The sequence below is a fragment of the Salvelinus fontinalis genome, chromosome 9 (assembly GCF_029448725.1).
Source record: "Salvelinus fontinalis isolate EN_2023a chromosome 9, ASM2944872v1, whole genome shotgun sequence".
Lineage (NCBI taxonomy): Eukaryota > Metazoa > Chordata > Actinopteri > Salmoniformes > Salmonidae > Salvelinus > Salvelinus fontinalis.
The window spans coordinates 17,813,373-17,831,827 of record NC_074673.1 but is presented as its reverse complement, the minus strand read 5'-3'; the positions used below and the strand labels follow the sequence as shown (position 1 = coordinate 17,831,827).

Genomic DNA, 18,455 nt, shown 5'->3' with positions numbered 1-18,455 from the left:
CCTAGACCCAAACCGTTACAGACCTATATCCATCCTGCCCTGCCTTTCTAAGGTCTTCGAATGCCAAGTCAACAAACAGATCACTGACCATCTCGAATCCCACCGTACCTTCTCCGCTGTGCAATCCGGTTTCCGAGCCGGTCACGGGTGCACCTCAGCCACGCTCAAGGTACTAAACGATATCATAACCGCCATCGATAAAAGACAGTACTGTGCAGCCGTCTTCATCGACCTGGCCAAGGCTTTCGACTCTGTCAATCACCATATTCTTATCGGCAGACTCAGTAGCCTCGGTTTTTCTAATGACTGCCTTGCCTGGTTCACCAACTACTTCGCAGATAGAGTTCAGTGTGTCAAATCGGAGGGCATGTTGTCCGGTCCTCTGGCAGTCTCTATGAGGGTACCACAGGGTTCAATTCTCGGGCCGACTCTTTTCTCTGTATATATCAATGATGTTGCTCTTGCTGCGGGCGATTCCCTGATCCACCTCTACGCAGACGACACCATTCTGTATACTTCTGGCCCTTCCTTGGACACTGTGCTATCTAACCTCCAAACGAGCTTCAATGCCATACAACACTCCTTCCGTGGCCTCAACTGCTCTTAAACGCTAGTAAAACCAAATGCATGCTTTTCAACCAATCGCTGCCTGCACCCGCACGCCCGACTAGCATCACCACCCTGGATGGTTCCGACCTAGAATATGTGGACATCTATAAGTACCTAGGTGTCTGGCTAGACTGCAAACTCTCCTTCCAGACTCATATCAAACATCTCCAATCCAAAATCAAATCTAGAGTCGGCTTTCTATTTCGCAACAAAGCCTCCTTCACTCACGCCGCCAAACTTACCCTAGTAAAACTGACTATCCTACCGATCCTCGACTTCGGCGATGTCATCTACAAAATAGGTTCCAATACTCTACTCAGCAAACTGGATGCAGTTTATCACAGTGCCATCCGTTTTGTTACTAAAGCACCTTATACCACCCACCACTGCGACCTGTATGCTCTAGTCGGCTGGCCCTCGCTACATGTTCGTCGTCAGACCCACTGGCTCCAGGTCATCTACAAGGCTATGCTAGGTAAAGCGCCGCCTTATCTCAGTTCACTGGTCACGATGGCATCACCCACCCATAGCACGCGCTCCAGCAGGTGTATCTCACTGATCATCCCTAAAGCCAAAACCTAATTTGGCCGCCTTTCCTTCCAGTTCTCTGCTGCCTGCGACTGGAACGAATTGCAAAAATTTCTGAAGTTGGAGACTTTTATCTCCCTCAACAACTTTAAACATCTGCTATCTGAGCAGCTAACTGATCGCTGCAGCTGTCCATCGGTATATAGCCCACCCAATTTACCTACCTCATCCTCATACTGTTTTTATTTATTTACTTTTCTGCTCTTTTGCACACCAGTATCTCTACTTGCACATGATCATCTGATGATTTATCACCCCAGTGTTAACCTGCTAAATTGTAATTATTCGCTCCTATGGCCTATTTATTGCCTACCTCCTCATGCCTTTTGCACACATTGTATATAGATTTTATTTTTTATTTTTTTCTACTATGTTATTGACTTGTTTATTGTTTACTCCATGTGTAACTCTGTGTTGTTGTCTGTTCACACTGCTATGCTTTATCTTGGCCAGGTCGCAGTTGCAAATGAGAACTTGTTCTCAAATAGCCTACCTGGTTAAAAAAAGGTGAAATAAAAATAAAATAAAAAACCTCTTCACTCATATCTATGAATTCCTCTTAGTTCTCAATTTGATTAAACAACAGAAAATGGGTTTGCACACCTCCTAGGCTAAAGAGGTCTGGACTATTAACTAGCTGAATTTATATGCATGCAGCAGTGTTTTGACATTATAACAGGTCAGGCAAGTGTAGGCCTAATTATTTAAACGCCTCTTTTGAGTTACTTGATAACACATTCTCTTCAGCAATTACGTCCTGGCCAAGAGGTTGAGATGGTTATGCAAAAACTTGCTGAAAGGAGAGGAGGTACAGTGGAGTGGTTTCTATTCAGGAAAGACTGAGAGAGTGGGAAAGAGAGGTTGGAGTGAAAAAAAGAGACCCTCAACTGTTCAACAAAAGACCTGACCCTATGAGTGTCATCAATGTTTGCAACAGAAGCACAATGCAGCTGAATGTTAATGCTATAGTAGCCTCCACTCTACTCTGGCAGGAGAGCTAGTGTATTGTGAGCAGAGTGGAGCTAGATGACTGAATGTTAATGCAAGTGTAGAGTGCTTGACGTTGGCACAGAGTGGGACGCCATTCCTGAGCCCTATTCAAACACACATATACTGGGTAGAAGAGTAGGCTCTACACACGTACGTGCACATGCACACATCACACACACACTAGAGAAGAGGGGCATTGGGTATTAGGAACAGTAGACCCTTTGTCCCGACTGGAATTCCTCTTCACATTCGTTGGTGCTGGTTGTCGGTTGACCACCATCGTCATGGTGACTAAATGGGGTTAGATGTAGCAGAAAAAAGTGAGTTAATTTCGGGGATCTCAGACAGAGTGGAATGGCTGGCCCTGGTTCAAGGACAGAGGGATTCACACAGACACAAGTCCAGGGGGGAGGGTTCTTTCTGGGCATGGCCAAGACTGTTAGGCCCTAACACAAGGATCTCCATGAACACTGACACTCAGCCATGGTCGAGGTTAGAGTGCTACTTGCAATGGAGAGGAACATGGAAGGGGGGCAAGAGGAGAACAACAGAGGGAAGAGAAACTTGGGTCCACACACACACACATACACACAAATTAAATGTTTCTCCTAGTTGAACTCCCTGGGCAGTAGCGTGTCCAACATCTTATTTTTGGCTCTGTCCAGTGACTGTTGACTCTGATAAACTAGCACCATTATATTCCACTCCCCCACCTCGCACTGCAGCCATCAAATTGCCTTCCACTCCCACGCCATTCTCCCTCTGCCTTCGCTCTGTGTTAATGACAGGACAAGACAGACCCACACCTCACACACACAGACAGACTCACACCTCACACACAAAGACAGACGCATGCACACACACCTCCAAAACACCCTTGGATTAACATGTCATTTTAAACTACTGTGCCTATTTTCTGGCTCAAACTTCTGCAGAAATCAATGTGGAATATGGAGGCTGAAAAGCCATTAAAAGCAGAGTGATACCACCAACGGTGAATACAACCCAGGAATCTGTAATCACTGACATTCTCCATTCAGTCTATATATCAGTGTGATTGCAGGCCCTAATGGGTGCTTTACTGTGGACTCTAATGGTGAGGTGGAAATGAGTATTATGTATGTATCTGTTTATGAGCTGGTGTAAGCGGTTGGCCCGGAATCCAGGTTTCTGATGCATAACGTCTATGCAAAGCAGCAGATGCAGCCGTGAATCTCCTTTCACACTGAGGAAGGATCTATTAAATATAGAGCTGTAGATTATACTCTGTAGACTGAGTGCTTCTCCGGAGTTCAAAAGAGGCTCTCTGGAGTTTTACTGAGAGAAAAGAGAGAAAATTGTGTGTCACAATCATTTGAACCCAAAGATTCAGAAGCCAGCTTCAACGGGTTCATATAGACCAATCTGTAATGGCAGATTAATTGTTTTGTACCAAGCAGTTCCTATTCAGTTTAATGATGATCTACACGCTAAAAGCGGCGATCACCATTCAAACACATTGGCGAAGCGATGAGAACAGATATTGTAGATTAGCTAACACACACACGCACACGCACAGGCCTTAGGTTCTCCCACACTTCCAACCACCCAGAGAGGATCTTTAATCAGTGATTTCCAGCAGGTCTGTTCATGTGCTGACAGGCTAGTCATGTAGCAGTCTAATGCATTATGTCAGCCTACCTGCCTGCTTCCTCAGTTTCTCTGCTTAGATGTAATTGGCTATCTGACAGTCCTCTATGGACCTGTAGGCCACTGATTACACTGATGGGGTTGGTGGCAGGAACCGTAATGTGACCAAATACATGTTGTGACAGAACAAATCAGTTGGACGGGCATTTGATTTCCAGAGGCGGGCCTGTTTTTTCATGGGACCTCCTATGTGTACACGCGCTTGCACTTATTTTTTAAATGGAAGTACTAGTAAAGACCACAGGCAGCTCATGAGTTTTAAGTTAGGGGAAGCTTACAATTTATCCTACCATTTCTACCGATCTGCATGCCAGTTATGAATATATATTTATGCACATTTTTGTGGAACAGTTACATTTCAATAATAACATTTTCATTTCTCAAAATCATTGTCACGTGGTTAATCATAACAATCTGAAGTAAAATGATACAAATCTAAAAGTTAAAATTCAACTATGGCGAGAGCACTAGCATCTGCTATATAGACACATTGATACACTGTGATCTATTGGCAGCTAAATAAATTATTGTCTAGAATTCAGTGATAGCCTATGGACTAATGCAGCAGTAGGCCTATAACCTCCATCACCAACTAAGTAAAATACATAGGCCTAAAGCCAACAAATAAAAGTAGAAAATATACTGATGAAAATTCTGGATCTTTTAATCACATTAATCTCTCTTCTCCGCCTGTCTGCCTCCCTTTCTAGCTGTCTTGACTTGAGCTATTGCTAGTGAAGTTCAACATTGTACCATATTATCACAGGGTCCGGCCCAAAGCCGTCGCTAACAAACTCTCAACAGTGTATCAACTAGCCTATTCCGGGACCTCAAAGCTTCCTGCGCCAGTGCACTCGGGACAAAAAGCTGTTTTTTATGAAATCATCAGATCATGATATTTTGCTCATTCACACAGAGGCTTGGTGATTATTGAGGTCAGGAGTGTTGGAAAGATTTTTCAAATACTGAGGAATGATCTTTCACAATGGATGTTAGAAACAGATTTTGTTGACTTGTGTGAGGCAAAGAAAAAAATGGTGGTGTACGTGGTGAGTTAAGACAATTAGAAAGAAGACATTGCCAAATGGGCACATATGGAGGCATTCTGGAGACAGACCATATCTTCACCACACCCCCCCCCCCCCTTCTTCTTGATGCAACATTTTCTATTATACTCAAAACACATTATCTTCACATATATTTTAGATGCTTTCACTGACAGCCGCTACAATCAGCTAGACCTATTGCCATGCCTAATAACCAAATTGTGGGCTTCCCAAACACACTTATGATTTGAAACAATCCACAGCTATTTTTATTAAAGAAGCTTATGATCATCTGTTGCTAATTACATTTACATTTTACATTTACATTTTAGTCATTTAGCAGACGCTCTTATCCTGAGCGACTTACAGTAGAGTGCATACATTTTTTTTATTACATTTTACATACTGGGACAAGGATATCCCTACCGGCCAAACCCTCCCTAACCCGGACGACGCTATGCCAATTGTGCGTCGCCCCACAGACCTCCCGGTTGCGGCCGGCTGCGACAGAGCCTGGGCGCAAACCCAGCCTAGCCTGGGCGCGAACCCAGAGACTCTGGTGGCGCAGCTAGCACTGCGATACAGTGCCCTAGACCACTGCACACCCGGCACCACCCTCCCTGTTGAAGTATATTGAATGACTTTATTTAGACAGGAGTAATTACATAATTTTGATTAAAATTAATTTACTTTAGTGCAATGTCTTCTTTCCAATTCGTAAGAGCATCAGATACATGTTCTACACATACTGAGACAGAGGGGCGCTGTTTCCCTTGCTGGATGGTTTAACTGAGATTGATGCGTCTTTCTGTCGGCGCGTGTTGCGGTCAAATAAATGATCTATATTTCAATATTTTATTTGGCAAGGAGGTGCGGTAGGACGGGCTAAGGCCCTCCCATAATATCGACCCTGGTTATTGACGCAGCAAAGTCCCACTAAGCACAAACCAGATGAGATGGCATATCGCTGCTGATTGCTGTAGCAGCCATGCTGGTTAAGTGTTCCTTTCAATTCTAAATAAATCACAGACATTGTCACCAGCAAAACACCCCCACACCATCACAACTCCTTCTCCATTCTTCATGGTGGGAACCACACTCACAGATATCATTCGTTCACCTACTTTGTGTCTCACCAAGACATGGCGTTTGGAACCAAAAATCTAAAATTTGGACTCATCAGACCAAAGGTCAGATTTCCACCGGTCTCATGTTTTTTTTGTGTTTTTTTGGGGGGGGGGTGGATCAGCTTAATATTGCGGAAAGAATGTTGCTTCCAATGTAATTGTCTGCATCATTTCCAATCCCCCATATTTTTTGGGGTAAATATATATATCCATTCACGTATGCATACATATACACATATATACATACACATACCTACATAGACATACATACTTTTTTTAAAGAGCATACCTTTATTATTATTCCCCGCAAACCCTACCACCGATCCCCCAATTGGAGTAAACTGATAAACATTTCTGTTTTTACCTTCAATTTATACATCTTATACACATTTTACAGACACAGTCTACTTTATAATAGTTCTCTCTTGTTTGTTCTTAGTCCTTCCTCTATTTCTGTTGTCCATCCAGTTTGATTTCCACTTGTAACTGTGCTATTTCATAATAGCTCCGCACCTATACACATTTCACAGATCCCGTATGCCCTACATTGTTTATCTTGTTATTAGTCCCACCCTTCAGCTCCACTCAACCTTTCCCATCTATCTTCCAACATCATCCATTTCGGATTTTTATTTGCCATATATTTTTCAACTGTGCTGTGATGCTTCACAAAAGATTTGAATCTTCCTATTCTCATAGTTTCCACGGATTGTAAATTAAAAATAAACATTTTTGCTAAAATAATTATTATATTATTGATTGATTGACTATGGCTTTTCAAATCACCCAGTATTGCTATCTGTAGCGTTAGTTCTACGCAAATGTTGCAATTCTTCAACCATTCCTGGACCTGTGACCAAAAACGAGCTACATGCGGACAATACCAAAATAAATGGTCTAATGACTCTGCCTCCTCACAGCAGAATCTGCAGAGCTGGGAAGATTGTATCCCCCATATATATAACATTCTATTAGTTGCAAGAATTTTGTACAATAATTTAAATTGAAAAATTCGAAGTTTTGAATCCGGCGTTGTTTTGCGTATCAATTCATAAACCATGTGCCATGGAATGGGTACATCGAAAATCTCTTCCCAACTATTTTGCAATTTATATGGCACAGCTGTCAGTTTTTTGGTCCTTAAATTAAATTGGTATATGTTTTTATTTATCACACTTTTCTTTAACCATTTATGTTCTTTAATATAAGGCCGACATACAAGTTCCTTACTTTTATCCCCTTCTACCTGTCTCTTCCATTTTTGTGGTAATGCTGCAATTAATTGGTTGTAATTTTGGGTAGAGCAGACATTTCCACATGTCTGTGTTAGCTGCATGTGTGACATTACTCCACCAGTCCTATTTATGATATCATTCACAAAAATTATACCTTTTTTAAACATTTCTTCGATAAATACATATTTTGATCAATTACTATATTTGAATTTAACCACAAGATTTGTTGTACTATTTGTTCCGTCCTTTCAGGTGGATTAAACTGAAATTGCAACCAACTTTATAAGGCTTGTTTAAAAAATAAAGATATTTTGGAGATTATTTCCTTTTCAAGCAACCGAAAGTGAGCAGGTGTAATCTGAATAAAGGGAAAAAGGCCCTTCTTGAACATAGGATGAGACATTCGTACCAATCTACTGGAGAACCAGTTTGGAATTAAGTATAACTTTTGTATGACTGATGCCTTTAGTGAGAGTTCTAATGCTTTAATATTTAATAATTTCTGCCCTCCGAATTCATATTCGTTATACAAATAGGCCCTTTTAATTTTATCTGGCTTGCCGTTCCAAATAAAACAGAATATTTTTTGTTCATATAATTTAAAAAGCAGGTCACTAGGTGTAGGCAAAACCATAAGCAAATAGGTAAACTGTGATATGATTAAAGAGTTAATCAGGGTGATTTTCCCACAAATAGACAGGTATTTTCCTTTCCATGGTAGCAAGATCTTATCTATTTTTGCTAACTTTCTATAAAAATGTATTGGAGTGAGATCATTTCTTTCTTTTGGGATTTGTATACCGAGTATGTCCACATCTCCGTCAGACCATTTAATTGGTAAACTACATGGCAATGTAAAATGTGTATTTTTTAGTGATCCAATACGTAATATGGTACATTTATCATAATTTGGTTTTAATCCAGAGAGGATAGCAAATGTATCTAGATCCTCTAAGAGGCCGTGGAGAGATTCTAGTTGTGGTTTTAAAAGAAAACATGAATCATCAGCGTACAATGACACCTTAGTTTTTAGGCCCTGGATTTCTAATCCCATAATATTAATGTTTGATCTAATTTTAACAGCTAACATTTCGATGGCAATAAGAAATAGATATGCCGATAGTGGACAACCTTGTTTTACTCCTCTAGATAGTTTAAAACTTTCTGAGATGTAGCCATTATTTACTATTTTACACCTAGGGTTACTATACATAATTTTAACCCATTTTATAAGAGATTCCCCAAAATTGAAATATTCTAGGCATTTATATATAAACTCCAGTCGTACTTTATCAAAAGCCTTTTCAAAATCAGCTATGAAAACCAGGCCTGGTGTCCCCGATATTTCATAGTGTTCTATTGTTTCCAGTACTTGCCTTATATTATCTCCAATGTATCGTCCATGTAAAAAACCTGTCTGATTAGGATGAATAATATCTGACAAAACTTTTTTTATTCTATGCGCCAAGCATTTTGCTAGGATTTTTGCATCACAACACTGAAGTGTAAGAGGTCTCCAATTTTTTAAATGGACTGGATCTTTATATATACCACTTGGGTCCTGTTTCAGTAATAATGATATCACACCTTCTTGTTGCGTGTCTGATAATCTATCATTTATATAGGAGTGGTTAAAACAAGCTAATAATGGTCCTTTGAGTATATCAAAAAAATGTTTGTATACTTCCACTGGTATGCCATCCAGTCCTGGAGTTTTCCCATCCTTAAAGGCCCCAATTGCATCAAGAAGTTCCTCCTCTGTAATTAGGCCTTCACATGAGTCTTTCTGTACAGATGTTAATTTTACATTATTATTAGGGAAAAAATACATACAATTAGTTTCAGTTAGTGGAGATGGAGGAGCCTGAAACAAAAACGTATTCTTAAAGTACTTTACTTCCTCTTTCAAAATATCATTTGGTGAATCATGCGTGACTCCATCATTTGTAACAAGTTTTAATACGTTTTTTTTTTATAGCATTTCTATATTGAAGATTGAAAAAGAATTTGGTGCATTTTCCCCCATATTCCATCCAGTTCGCTTTATTTTTATAATATATTACACTGGATCTTTCTTGAATAAGTTCCTCCATTTCTTTTTGTTTTTCCTCTAACTAATTGTGTGCCTCTATGGTACCGTTTTTAATGTTATCTAACTGTACTGTTAGTCCTTCAATTTCCTTTGTTAATATGGACTCTTTTGATCGAAATTGCTTTTTTTATAGATGAGTACTGAATTGCATGGCCTCTAAAGGCACACTTAAAAGTGTCCCATACAATATGGGGATCTGCTGTACCTATGTTATGTCTAAAAAAGTCAGTTATAAATTCTTCTGTCCTAGTTCTAAACAATTTATCATCTAGTAGGCTTTGATTAAATTTCCAATATCCTCGCCCACGTGGAATTTCTGTAAGAGTAATATATATGCCAATTATGTGATGGTCCGACCGCATTCTGTCCCCTATCAAACACTTTTTAACTTTTGGTGCCAGAGAGAATGATATAAGAAAGTAGTCAAGGCGACTAGCTTGATTAAGCCTCCGCCATGTATATCTCACTAGGTCAGGGTATTTAAGTCTCCATATATCCACTAATTCCAATATATCCATGACATTCCTGATTTCCTTAAGTGCCTGAGGGTGATAGTTTGTAGTGTGATTTCCTTTCCGGTCCATAGAGGTATTTAAGACCGTACTAAAATCTCCCACTATAATAATAGAGTCTAGTGTTGCTTGTAGAGTTGATACATTCTTATATATATTGTCAAAGAAGCTTGGATCATCATTATTCGGACCGTATAGGTTAATAAGCCATATATGTTTATTGTCCAATAACATATTTAAAATAATCCATCTTCCTTGAGGATCTGTTTGGACAAGTTGCACATTTGGATCAAAGTTATTATTAATTAAAACCATCACCCCTTTTGAATTTCTTTGCCCATGGGAGAAATATATTTCGCCCCCCCAGTTCTTTTTCCACAAAACTTCATCTAAAACTGTCGAATGGGTTTCCTGTAAACAGTAGATATTATAATCCTTTTTAGCCAGGTAAATACTGATCGTCTTTTCTTATTATCTGCTAAGCCATTACAATTGTAACTGGCTATACTTATTTCACCACTTACCATAATGAGACACACCTTTCAATTATTTTTATCAAAATATATGTTTGTAAACATCCTATTAAAAAGTAACATAATGATTGAGTGTCTATATAGTTGTACCATGACATTTGCATCTCCACTAAGCAAACCTCCAATTGGTCCCCACTATTCCACCCGCCAAAAGCCCCCATCTCGAGTTGGGTTGTCATCCCAATGCCCGGCAGACCACCCCCGACCCCCCGCATCGCACAGCCCCGGACCGACTGGGATCCATCCTTCGAAAAGTGCACACAGCGCCATCCACCGAACCGAAGCAGATCCATTGCCAAATGCATTTCCATCGCCCTCACCTCGATTTTTATTACATATTGCTGTGGATCATCCTCTATAGTCCCTAACATCTTTTACTTCTTCCTTCGTAACAGTTGTGGGATACACACATACACCCACACACATTCAGCCCTTACCCCCACACAACCATAAGCTCACCCTCTCAACAATTGCACCATCCCAGAGCCCAACTCAAGATGGGTCATGATTTACAAATGTACTTGAAGTTGCAGCTGCATGAGAAGGCCTGCAAGACCGCGCAAAAAATGAGCATAAATGTAGAGATTTATTTACCATTGTCACATCCTAGATGATGGAGGTCAAATGTACACCTTCTTCCTGAAACACCCACAATACGGTCATCCGTTTTGACCATGTTCCCAAGCATCTCCATGCAGTCCGACTTTGATTTCGTGCCACCAGGGCCACAATAATATACCCCCTCTCTAAATGTCCGAGTGTGACCCCCTCCCCATGGGTTACTGCAGCTAGTGTTGCCAGCACTGCCACTGCCTGGGTGGGGGCACCCCACCGGAATCCCCACCGGCTAGGTACAAGGTCGTCAAGGTTCTCATTAGCAGCTTTGAGAATTTCCTTGTTTATTATGCTCTCCCTTTAGGGGGCTCATGTTCATTGCTCGTGTTTCTTGGCCCAAGCAAGTCTCTTCTTCTTATTGGTGTCCTTTAGTAGTGGTTTCTTTGCAGCAATTAGACCATGAAGGCCTGATTCACGCAGTCTCCTCTGAACAGTTGATGTTGAGATGTGTCTGTTACTTGAACTCTGTGAAGCATTTATTTGGGTTGCAATTTCTGAGGCTGGTAACTCTAATGAACTGATCCTCTGCAGCAGAGGTAACTCTGGGTCTTCCTTTCCTGTGGTGGTTATCATGAGAGCCAGTTTCATCATAGTGCCTGATGATTTTTGCGACTGCACGTGAAGAAAATGTGAAAGTTCTTGACATTTTCCAGATTGACTGACCTTAATGTCTTAGAGTAATGATGGACTGTCATTTCTCTTTGCTTTTTTGAGCTGTTCTTGCCATAATATGAACTTGGTCTTTTACCAAATAGGGCTATCTTCTGTATACCACCCCTACATTGTCACAACACAACTGATTGGCTCAAACGCATTAAGAAGGAAAGAAATTCCACAAATTAACTTTAAAGAGAGAAACACTTGTTAATTGAAATGCATTCCAGGTGACTACCTCATGAAGCTGGTTGAGAGAATGCCAATAGTGTGCAAAGCTGTCATCAAGGCAAAGTGTGGCTACTTTGAAGAGTCTCAAATATAAAATATATTTTGATTTGTTTAACACTTTCTTGGGTACTACATGATTCCATATGTGTTATTTCATAGTTTTGATGTCTTCACTATTATTCTACAATGTAGAAAATAGTAAAAAAAAAAAAAAACCTTGAATGAGTAGGTGTGTCCAAACTTTTGACTGGTACTGTATATGTGAGGGGGAGTGGTAAACAAAGGAAGTCACTGTAGTTCGTTCCTCTTCAAGGAATGCTGCAGGATACCCTTGTGGAGGACACTTGGTTTTGTTGTGAAGGGATATGAATGTAAATGTTTCTGTCCATCCTCAACTCTACCCTGCACTTGAGAGATGGCTACCCTATGTAGAGTACATAGTCATTGAACACTGGTCACTTTACTAATGATTACATACTGTTTTACCCACTTGATATGTATATACTGTATTCTAGTCATGACTTATCCTCTATAACTACTGGTATACATAACTTTTCAATTCCTTCTGTCTATACACACCATTACCACATGTATGTGTAGATATGTATAGATTGTATTTGGATTAGTGTTACAGTGCTATTTGGGTTGTTAATTGGTTTCGTTCCAAACATCTCTTGACTTCTTAAAAAACAAAAATATTTTTAAAATTATTATTTGTGTACTTGTTTGACATTTTACTGCATCGTTAGGTGCTAGTAACATAAACATTTAGCTAAACTGTGTACAGAACCAATACACTTTCATTTGACAAATGCTCAAATTCAAATGCTCATTGGATGCTGAAATAGGAGTACGGTTTGCAACTAGGGACATGAAACAGAGCTTTGGTAGAAAGTGGATGTGAACAATAATGAAGATGTTTTCAGAGCCTTTGTGCACTATACTCTACATGAAGTAACTAGCATAATCCCCACTGCATTTCTGAATATTGTTCGGAATGTAAATATTTTATGACAATCTCTATTTGAAAATGTTTATGTTGAATGTCCACAGTTTACTATGAAGGGAGGTGTTGAGTATTCAAACACACAGAGTGCCAAAACAAACAAAAAAATCTCTCTCACACACACAATTCAATGGCTATACTTTAAAAAAATGTTCCTTCGTAGCAGATTTGAAATAACTTTCATTCTGTGAATTAATATTACTGTCTCCAACTTTCCATCTAACAGAGAACACTTCATCTACAGCTCTCTGCATGTCTCATACTATTTCACATTCACAAACTTCTCATTCTGATATTAGACTGCTGAAGGTCAGGGAGTTATACTGGGTGTATTATTGCTTTATGTGTTTGGTGCTTGGGCATGCAGAGTGTGTCTCTGGTCTTCAGTGTGTTTGTGTGTGTGTCTGGGACGTCTGTGCCCCCAGGCTCTTCTCCTGCTGTGATGAGGCAAAGGGGGGGTCAAACACACAACCCGCCCCCAACTCCCTCTGACACCGTACACCCAAACACAGATTTGTGAGGAAAAGGAAACGCTGCTTTGCTGAATGGGCTTTAATGTTACTTCTGCTTCCTGAATTACAGAGCCCTCCCCCTCGCTCGGGGCTCTTTTCTCTCTCTCTCTCTCTCTCTCTCTCTCTCTCTCTCTCTCTCTCTCTCTCTCTCTCTCTCTCTCTCTCTCTCTCTCTCTCTCTCTCTCTCTCTCTCTCTCTCTCTCTCTCTCTCTCTCTCTCTCTCTCTCTCTCTCTCTCTCTCTCTCTCTCTCTCTCTCTCTCTCTCTCTCTCTCTCTCTCTCTCTCTCTCTCTCTCTCTCTCTCTCTCTCTCTCTCTCTCTCTCTCTCTCTCTCTCTCTCTCAAATCCCACCTTAGCCTCTCATGCCTTTTATTCCAATTGTTTCTATTGCACTTTATTCTCTATCTTCCCATGCTCTTCCTAGATTACAACGCAATATGTTTTTCCACCAACTTTACTACACTGCCAACTTTTTTCCAGCTTTTCTTTATATCTGAAAGGTATTGCCGGTATCAGAGCCAAAACTTTTATTTCCAGCAAACAACGTAGCAATCATTTTGGTAAAGTTCTGCCTCTATTTAACAAATTACAAGTCGTATGATATGTTTACCCAAATTGTAATTAGTACAATATGTTATGAATTTGCAATACGTATGAATTACACATTTTTTCTGGCTAACGTTAGTTAGGTGGCTACGGTTAGCTAGGCTAGGGGTTAGGTTTAGGGGTTAGGAGTTAGGTTAAAGGGTTAAGGTTAGGGGAAGGGTTAGCTAAAAGGTGAAGTAGTTGCAAAGTTGCTAAAATACTAAAGTTGTCTGTGATGAGATTGGAACACGGAACCTTTGGGTGGCTAGACGTTGACATTTTATGCCCACCCATCCACGCGCATTTTGTTTTTACCTTAGGTAACCTTCTGTCTTATGTAACCATACCAAACGTAACATATCATACTAAATTGAGTGTCCTGGATTCTCGGTTTGATCAGTCATGGAAATAAAATGGCTGAAAACATAGATGGAGAACAAGCTATAGGATGAAAAATACCTGCATTTTTGCTCAGGTACAGCTGAGTAGCGCTAGCGAAACTGTAAATCATAGTCCATAGATGCTGATAAGTGATTGTCCTGTATTCCATTGTGACATAGCTCCGCGGCTCTGATACCACCATCTGCGGGGGACGCATAGCACCTCCCCACAATTCCCAACCAACGCGTCTCTGGTATGTATCCTCTGTTCATTTGAAAGTGTTGACAGTTGGAGAAATTGTTTGAGCTGTGTTAAAATTCTAAAAAGGTATGAAAGCTAACAGTCCAATATTCCACTGTTGTGCATACGTGTACACACATTTTGGTAAACATGTACGGGTATGATAAACCCTTAACGCCACTTGGCAAAAAATAAAACAAATGCTCCCACTTTTTATTATTTTATTTTATTTCAATCAAAGTATCAATATAATATCATTCAAAATAATATTTAGATATGTAACTGTATCCATTTTTCCCTCACCACTATTTTATAGTGCTACATTGCATTGTTCGCCACTTTGTCACTTCCCCCTCCAAAAACCCATTACCCAATGAATAAATAGATAAAAAACATAAAGGCCATCCTCTGCAGCTGTCTAACAAATGGCCCAAATCAGACTGCAGGAATAAAACAATGGAAGGTTAAACAATGAGAGCAAGCTAGATGTAATTATCAGACACGTCAGAGGCAGGTAACCCAAACAGCATTCTAACTACATGAGATGGGGAGTGTAGAGAGGAAGAAGGGAGTGTGGGATGACTTCAGGTGGCTTAAAACGGATATTGTGTGTCTTATCTGTCATCTGCAGCACCTCTGCTCTTATTCTAGAGAGAGGCAAAGTCAGAGGGGGGAGGGGGGGCGGCATAGATTGTGTGTTTGTGTCTCTGTGTGTGTGTGTGTGCCTGTGGGTGTGTGTTATGCAGTTTAATTTCCCCCTCCTCTTCCTCAGCTCAGAGGGATAATAAACCCTGAGCTTCTCCTCTCTGCGTGCTGCAATTTGTCTTGATGGCAGACCTCTACACGGTTCCCACCTGATGGATCCTGACTCCGGCCTATATCAGGATGGCCACAGAGGTCTGGGAGATGTGTATTGAGGCACATGTGCATGTTAACTTCCTCTGCAGGAACAACAAGCTAGCTTCTTGCTTCTGACTTAAAGTTTACAAAGTTGGCTTGGATTGCAATTGGTAGCAAAGTATTGAATCCTAGTGAGCAATGTTGGATGCTAGTATGGTGCCTTGTGACTGTGAAACCATTAGCATGTAGCCATGTCAGTGTATCGCTAGCGCGTAGCTAGCATGTAGCTGGTGTGTAGCTAGTGGGTAGTTACTATGTAGTGTGTAGCTCCTTACCTGCGGTATTGAGACAGTGTTCCTCGTCACTGTTGTCCTGACAGTTGTCCTGTCCATTACACAGGAAACTGCGGTCCACACAGCGCTCGTTACGACACTTGAAGCTGGCCTCCAGGCACACCAGAGGGTTACCTGCTGTGAGAGGATCACAACACAGCTCAGAGGTTAGAGGGCAGGGGTTAGGTATGAGATAAACAAACTGTAGGCATTCTTTTGTTTCATTTTTATAACCACCAGCTCCTTAAATTGAAGAGCGGGAGAAACCTAAAAAAAATAGAGAAACCTCAAACCTTGACCACGGTCCAATTGATCAATTTATCAAAGAAATAGAGGGAATTAATGAAAAAATGAAATGCATCACACTGCATCACACCGCAGAGATAAAGTAAAACCATTTGATCTCGGTTTTTGATTAGATACACAAATCCAACTAGCATGAGAGACCTCAGAACACTTCTGAATCCTCTTTGCACTCTTGTGCTGCTTGGCCTTTGTTCCAAGCCTGAGCAGAATGAGGCTGAATTATCTTGTAAGAATATCCAGACAATTAGGCAGTAGAGACATAGTGGTCGGTTCTCAGAGCGCGGCATTCGTAGCACAGAGCACGCGGAAGGAGTGCAGTTCCATTTAAATGGCTAGATTAGATGTGCATCAGCGTGGGGGCTTGCAGGCTAGGCACAGAGTCTCTGACGATGGAGAGTGATTGGCTCGTTAGAAGCTGCTCTGCCGAGATGGAGAGAAACAGGAACAGAGGGAGCCATGTGAGCCCACTCACAAATCCACCACTTCTACATACTACAGCTAAAGCTGGCTCCCAAATTATCCTTACAAGAGGACAAGTTGCACTGATCATACAGTAGGTCCACAAGACCAACCTGTGTTTAAATACAGTATGTGGTTAAATAGAGAGTGGCTTCCATGACATACTGTACATTAAGGTCATGATGGGGTATTATGCCAGGGTTATTATGGGATGGGAGGTGGTTGCTGTGGGTTACTCACTGCATTTCTTCTCGTCGCTCCCGTCAGGACAGTCGCTGAAGCCATTGCAACGGAACCGCCCGATGATACAGTGGATCCCGTTGGCACAGGCGAAGAACGTCAGAGCACACTTGGACTTTATCTTGGCTGTGGGGAGGAGAGGAGAGGAGGGGGAGAAGGGTCTGTTATTAGGATGATGGCAGAAATGACTATGGATGGATGATGCTGCAGTTGTAAATGTCTCATAATAGAGTTGAGCTGTGGGGAAAAGAGAAAAATATGAGAAAGAAGAAAGAATGAGAAGAAGGGAAAGAAGTAGAGGGAGAGAAAGGGAAGGAAGGAGAGAGAGAGAGATGAAGAACAGGACAGTGAGAGAGGGGGAGACAAAGAGTGAGAGGCGAGTGGGAGGGATAGAAGGATGTGGGTCCTACCAGACAATCACTGTATATTACAGGCTGCTGCTCGCATTTCATTCATGGCCTTAAAGGATCCTTCTTATTGACATTCTGGCAATGGTGAGTTCTAATACAGAATGTTACAAATGTAGTTCTGTTATACTAAAGGTCAGTGAATTTAGCAGTTCTACTTGTCCTGCAGTACTTCTTTGCACTTTTTCTGTAGACCTACCCCCCACCTTAAGAGCTACATGTTGGAAACTGAATGGAAAGCAGTTAGGAAGGAGAGCAGACAGAAAGCAGACAGAGACAAAGAGAGAACAAAGTGGAGGGAAGCGTTAGTATAGATCCACCATCGATCAATCTAACGGAGGGTAGACGGAGGGAGGGCCAGATCTCAGTGGCTAGCCAGGAGATTGACGAGCCTCCACCCCTATCACCCAGGCCTGTTTAACCCCAGCAGCACCTAACTTTAGCAGCCTGCTTTAGACACATTGATCCCCTCTCTGGAGGAGGAAACACTGTGGAGAAAGTAGCTACACCAGGCAGAGGACAGACAGGGAGACGCGTGGGGAGAAGTCAGACCGGAAAGAACTAGGTTACTTGGATGCTTTTCAGTCCAGAGCAGATAATTACTTTACAGGGCCTGGATAGGCGTTTTGAGAAGTGCATTGGATATGCATAGACCCATGGTGTCCGTCCCATAGTGTGACCCAAGCCTGCTATGGCAAGATGATTCCATCTGGGACACTCTGCCGTGCAAATCAAAGAACCTAAGAGCATTATCTAGATTAGAAATCCACTTTCTGGGGGGACAGAGAGAGAGAAGAGAGAGAGCTAAAACCACTTATCCTTCAGAACTTCTACTTCTTAATCTGTACTTTATAATTTATTCAATATTCAAAGTTCCCTCTGGAAAATGTATGCAACACAAAAGCTTAGTAAATCAGACGCTATAGGAAGAGATCTAACCTTCTGTAGGTGGCATGGTCAACTCAGCAGTCAGTTGAGCAACCACCAGTAACCAGTTAGCCACCAGTATGTGGGCATAGACACTGCATACATAACCGGCGGCTCTAGTAAAACCCAGCATTACAAAGCAAGGCCTCAACCCTCTGAATCACTGACACAGGAAAGGGGGGTAGTGAGTGGGTACGCAGTATATCTCTTAGCCAGCCAACAGCCAAACATCTCCCTGTGTTTTCACCACTTTGAATAACAAAGAGAATTATTATTGGCCTGTCCATGGCTTGGCACTGC

At 41.3% G+C, this 18,455-nt stretch overlaps 1 pseudogene; it reads right to left on the bottom strand.

The window, feature by feature from the left end:
* The window catches only part of LOC129862185 (low-density lipoprotein receptor class A domain-containing protein 3-like), a 174,898-nt pseudogene that overhangs the window by 46,369 nt on the left and 110,074 nt on the right, over nucleotides 1-18,455 (bottom strand).